Raw genomic sequence first — 6,972 nt, forward strand, 5'->3', positions numbered from 1 at the left:
ACTTAACAACCGGCCCATAGCCGAATGACGGCTGCAGGGCGGTTGCTTAACTCTGGGAGGGCGTACTATAACATCCTCCCAGAATTCCTCTCTCGCGCGCCCCCTGGGGCGCGCACCTGAACACATCCGTGACCGCCGGGTCCTCAAATCAAATGACGGCGCGATCACATGTAAACAGACCGGCCTCATCTGATGACGCCGGTTCCTCTCCTCCCCTCCTGTGTACCAATCGGTACACTGTGAGCGGAGAGGGGGATGGATGGATGGCTGCAGCACTGTGGACTGGATGTGTAGTGCCCACAGCGATGCACAGTGACATCCAGCCATCCATCCATCCATGCTCAGCCATCCCTACTACTCTGCAATGCTGTGTAATACTCTGCAAAGCCCCACATTACCCTGGAATACCCCACATTACTCTGCAATACCCCCACAATACTCTGCAAAGCCCCACATTACCCTGCAATACCCCGCATTACCCCGCAATACCCCGCATACCCCGCCATACTCCGCCATACCCCGCCATACTCCGCCATACCCCGCCATACCCCGCCATACTCCGCCATACCCCGCCATACCCCACCATACTCCTCAATACCCCGCCATACTCCGCAATACCCCGCCATACCCCGCCATACTCCGCAATTCCCCGCCATACTCTGCAATACCCCGCCATACTCTGCAATACCCCACCATACCCAGCCATACCCTGCCATGCTGAGCCATGCTCGGCTGTACTCGGCCTCTGTATGTGGCCAGGCTGTGGAAGTCTCACACATGTGGTATTGCCGTACTCAGGAGGAGTAGGAGAATCTATTTCAGGGTGTCATTTTTGGTATGTACATGTTATGTGGTAGAAATATTGTATAAATGGACAACTTTGTGTTAAAAAAAAAAATGCGTTTTAACCACTTCCCGCCCGCCGGCCGTCATACAACGTCCTTGACTTTGTGCGGGGATATCTGAATGATGCCTGCAGCTACAGGCATCATTCAGATATCAGCTTTTTCAGCCGGCAATTCCCTACACCATAAGAACAATCATAGCAGCTGTTCCACTGCTTGATCATTCTTACGGGAGGCGAGAGGGGATGTCCCCCCCTCCCGCGCTTCTACCGACTCACCGCTACGATCGAAGCCAGGATCGTTTTTTGTTTTTTTTTCATTTCAGGCTTCCCAGCCTAGAGGTGAGATGTGGGGTCTTATTGACCCCATATCTCACTGTAAAGAGGACCTGTCATGCCATATTCCTATTACAAGGATGTTTACATTCCTTGTAATAGGAATAAAAGTGGTCAAAATTTTTTTTTTTTTTGGAAAAAAGCATCAAACTAAAATAAATAAAGTAAAATGAACAATAAAAAAAAAAAATTTTTAAAGCATCCCTGTCCCTGTGTGCTCACATGCAGAAGCGAACGCATACGTAAGTCCCACCCACATATGAAAACGGTGTTCAAACCACACATGTGAGGTATCGCTGCAATCGGTAGAGCGAGAGCAATAATTTTAGTCCTAGACCTCCTCTGTAACTCAAAACATGTAACCAGTAAAACATTTTAAAGCATCGCCTATGGGGATTTTTGAGTAGCAAAGTTTGGCGCCATTCCACAAGCGCGTGCAATTTTGAAAGGTGACATGTTGGGTATCTATTTACTCGGCGTAACTTCATCTTTCACATTATGCAAAAACATTGGGATAACTTTACTGTTTTGGTTTTTGTAAAGCATAAAACAGTTTTTTTTCCAAAAAAAGCGCATTAAAAAAATTGCTGCGCAAATACCGTGCGAGATAAAAAGTTGCAATGGCCGCCATTGTATTCTCTAGGGTCTTTGCTAAAAAAACATATATAATGTTTTGGGGTTCTATGTAATTTTCTAGCTAATTAATGATGATTTTTACATGTAGGAGAGAAATGTCAGAATTGGCCTGGGTGCTCCAGAACGCCTGAAGGTGCTCCCCTGCATGTTGGGCCTCTGTATGTGGCCACGCTGTGTAAAAGTCTCACACATGTGGTATCGCCATACTCGGGAGTAATAGCAGAATGTGTTTTGGGGTGTAATTTGTGGTATGCATATGCAGTGTGTAAGAAATGACCTGCTAATATGACAATTTTGTGGAAAAAAAAGAAAAGTAAAAAAAAAACCTTGATTTTTCAAAGAATTGTGGGAAAAAGTGACAACTTCAAAAAACTCATCATGCATCTTTCTAAATACCTTGGAATGTCTTCTTTCCAAAAAGGGGTCATTTGGGGGGTATTTGTACTTTTCTGGCATGTTAGGGTCTCAAGAAATTAGATAGGCCGTCAGTACTTCAGGTGTGATCAATTTTCAGATATTCGCACCATAGCTTTTGGACTCTATAACTTTCACAAAGACCAAATAATATCCACCGATTTGGGTTATTTTTACCAAAGATATGTAGCGGTATAAATTTTGGCCAAAATATATGAAGAAAAATTACTAATTTGCAAAATTTTATAACAGAAATGAATAAAATGTATTTTTTTTACAGATTTTCCGGTCTTTTTTCTTTTATAGCGCAAAAAATAAAGAACCCAGCGGTGATTAAATACCACCAAAAGAAAGCTCTATTTGTGTGAAAAAAAGGACAAAAATTTCATATAGATACAGTGTTGCATGACATGAGTAATTGTCATTCAAAATGTGAGAGCACCAAAAGCTGAAAATTGGTCTGGTTAGGAAGGGGGTTTAAGTGCCCAGTTGTCAAGTGGTTAAAGAAAATCAGCAATAGTCAGCAATATGTTTACATTTTGAACTTGTTTTCAAATGCAAATGCAATTCAATTTGATTTGATTCAAATTCAATTTGAATAGATTGTTATTTCAGACAAATTTAATTTCCTTATTTTATATTTGTTGAAATTTATAGTACTACTATAATTCAGAAATTCAGACACATCCGAATCTCCGAAAAACGGAAATGAAACGAGATGAAGTTAAGCGCACATGTCTAATAGGCATTGACAACAGAAGTCTCCAGGGAAGAAGATCATACACAACAATTTGTACTCCATTATCTTTCTTCTGTGGAATTTAAGTGATACATGTGAATTTTTTTTTAAATAGTATAAAAATAATAAAGATAAAAAAAAAGTAATTAAACTGATGACAAATACAGGAGTTTAAAGAGTAAACTATGGACAGTTTTGAGGACCAAAGTTTGTGTCTGTTTCAGAGGCACACACAATTTTAAGTCATGACATGTTGGGGATCTATTTACTGAACTCATATTTTATTAAACATTGGGTAAGATATTGCATTTGTGTGCACTAAAATTACCTTTAGTGTATATTCTAATGAAAACATGTATTTGATAAACTGTTAAATGACCAGATAAGTGAAAGAGGAAGGAAAGGGATTTTTACGGTGCAATTTATTCAAATATAAAAGAGAAGACTATATGTTTTTTTCACTTTCTGTTAAAAAACAGTTTTATTGTTTACATTAAAAGCAGACACATATGTCAATAATTTGTGACAATACAATTAAAACAGCGTGGTCAAAAATGGAGGATAACATATAGGATATACGCTACGAATTCACAAATAGTCGTTATTGCATACTAGCCCGACATGTTTCGCATTAGTCGCTTTATCAAGGGGTATGCAATTGAGTAGCGAGTCATCCAATACTTTTAAATTATTCTACAAAAGAAGAAAAAGGGTTTTACATATAGAAAAAATATATTTTGCAGTAATAATACAACATGAGATAAAGAATGTGTTATCACTCTGAGGCACCCATAAAGGCTTACCCCCAAAATAATTGACCCTAGGTGGACTCGTCAGAACCAGTGTATGCAGACACAGCCGAGCGGGATAGCAAGGGAGGCTAAATATGCAACCACAGGGAGCAGTCAGGAGAAGCTGTTGTACAAAACAAAAGGGTATTCAATATAAGGAGATAAATATCATTGTATAAAGGGTTAATTGGATTTGTAGAGAATATAAAATTAAGTGAGTATCACTTACATCAAAGAGTTATTATAAGTTGCATCTGCGATCCGAGAGATGCAGTTAAACGCCAGAAATGGCAATAGCCGGAAATAGGAAAATGTAATATACGTTTGGAACTGGGAACCAGGACCTAAACACAATTTGCACAAGGATATGGTTAAAGTTTGGAATTAAGACTATGCTCCATAAAGAAAGTATTGAAAAATGATGTTGTCAATCAACATCATAACGAGAGTTTGTTCAGAGTATAGAGTTTTCAATTAACTTAAAAGGGAGAAAAGTTATAGATAAATTAGAGACTCAACCAGAGTTCAATAGGTATAGCCATAAAAATATAACTCTAGAATATGGAGCAAGGTATGGTGATAAACACCAGTCACATTACCTAGCTTAAGTCTTCGCTTGCAACCTCCGGCGCTGGCAGACATGGCTGTCAGATTAGCCGGTTTAAATACTGCTCCCCATCGAGACGGCGTGTGACGTTGACGGCTCGATGCGGACGTGATGGCGCTACTGCGCATGCCCGGGAAGCCAAACCTCGTCGAACCTCAATCCCCACAAATCACCGCGCCGGAGGAGACAGCCGACATGCGTGCCAATGCGCATGGTAGCTCCTCCCGCACAATGATCACGCGGGGACGGAGGGGGCGGGGAATGGTTACGATGGAAACCAGCTCTGCTGAGGGCGACGAATGCCATCGCCTGTCGAGAAGCTGGCTTGGAGGGGATGCACGGCGCGGGTTGGGCACATCAAAAAGGTGTGCCCCGGGCGTCCGTGTGGATGCGGCAGCCCCTCTATAACATATCCCAACAGGACCGGCCTGAAGTGGTCTAACTGAGAAGGGTCAAAGGGGTAATCGATCGACATGGGGGGACCACAGACCAGCCAATTTCGATCGGTGCTACTGAGGGACAACACATATTGTATCTATCAAATCATGAATACAATAAAGAACATGGTTAAGCAGTGAGACATCATTTAGACAGCAATTACACATTTACACAAATATATCAATAAGAGATAAATAAAATAAGCTAACGTGGATATTCACAAATAACAAATTATGAGAAAGGCATAGAGGAAAGGGGTAGGGGTGGGGGAGGGAGATGGGGAAGGGGTAGAGGGATGAAAGGGGGATGGTGTCAGTTGGAAAGTGACATCATTACCCATGACATGAGCAGCTTAAATCAGAGGAAGGGTCTGTAACTAAGGCATTCATTGAAACCTGGGAAGTGAGTGGCTTGGAGACTGTAAATCCAACGGGCTTCAAGCTGGAGGAGTGTCCGATCGACACTTCCCCCTCTTTCATCTAGTGGTATATGTTCCAAAGCATAGAACTTTATGGTTCTGGGATTGAAGTTGTGATATAATCCTACATGTCTGGCAATGGCTGTGTCCATTTGTTTTTTCAAGATTGGCTTTATGTGATCTCTAATTCGTTTGTATAGTGGTCGTTTTGTTTTACCCACATAGAATCCACCGCAGATACATTGAGCTAAATAGACTATGCCTGGAGTTTGACATGTAGCCTTAAATTTTATTAAATGCCATTGACCATTGGGAAGTGAGAATTGTGATGTATTTTCCACATAGGGACATATGTCACATCTGCCACACGGGGAGATACCTGTGTGGGAAGGGTTATTGTTAATTGAGGTGTCTTGGAAATGACTATGGACTAGACGGTCCTTCAATGACGGGGCACGTCTGTAGGTTATTTCAGGAAACGAATTGATGTGTCTGCTGACAGCTGGGTCAGCAGACAAGAGAGGCCAGAATTTTGTTATAATGTTTCTAATTTTTTTATGTTGACCAGAATAGCGAGTGATCAATCTGACCGTGTCAGATTTTTTTGAGTGTTTTTTTAAAAATAATAAGGGATCTCTATTCTGTATTTTTACCTTGTTGTAGGCCCTCTTGAGGCATGCATGGCTATATCCTCGGGACAATAGCCTTTTATATAGATCTTTTGCTGCTGTATGGAAATCAGTATCCCTACTACAGTTGCGTCTTAGACGCAAGTATTGACTGTAGGGGATACTTTTCAACAACGGGTCAGGGTGCGCACTAGCTGCGTGGAGAATAGTGTTTCCCGCCGAGGGTTTTCTGAAAAGTGACGAATTTAGTTTTCCATTGGTATCAATTGAAATGGTGAGATCAAGAAAATTAATTGCAGTTATGCTGTGTTCCATGGTGAAATGTAAGTTAAAATTATTAACAGAGATCAGTTTAAAGAATTCAACCAATTCTCTTTCTGACCCAGACCAAAATACCAGAACATCGTCTAGGTAACGATACCAGGAGACGACCTTTTCCAAGAAAAAGGTCAGGTCGTCCCTGGAAAACAGATCTTTTTCCCACCCCCCCAGGTACAGGTTGGCATACGATGGGGCACATTTGGTCCCCATCGCAACCCCCTGCACCTGGAGGTAGTGGGAAGAGTTGAACATGAAGACATTGTGTCTTAGTATGTAGTTGAGAAGTTTTAAGACAAAGTCATTGTATTTCTCAAATGAGGGACCTCTCTCTTGTAGGTGATTACTGACGATTTCAATACCCTTTTTGTGGGGGATCGTATTATAGAGGCTTTCGATATCCAGGGCAACCAAAATGGTGCCTGGTGGGAGAGATATATCTTCAATAGTTTTTAATAGATCTATAGTGTCTTTAATATAAGAGAAGAGGGAGGTAACGTGAGGATGTAGATAATTGTCAACTAGACAGCTAGCATTTTCCGTAAGACACAGACAGCCCGAGATTATGGGGCGTCCTGGAGGGTCTGTAATGGATTTATGTACCTTTGGTAAGGCATAAAACGTAGGAATACGTGGGTCCTTCACATTGAGGTAGTCCCACGTATTTTTATCTATAATGCCCTCGTGAAATGCCTTAAAAATGATATTATAGTATTCAGCATGGAAATTTTGTATTAGACTTTTGGAAATAGGACGGTACCATTCTTGATTACATAGAATTTTATTGCACATATTAATGTAT

The sequence above is a fragment of the Aquarana catesbeiana genome, linkage group LG01 (assembly GCF_042186555.1).
Source record: "Aquarana catesbeiana isolate 2022-GZ linkage group LG01, ASM4218655v1, whole genome shotgun sequence".
Classification (NCBI taxonomy): Eukaryota; Metazoa; Chordata; class Amphibia; order Anura; family Ranidae; genus Aquarana; species Aquarana catesbeiana.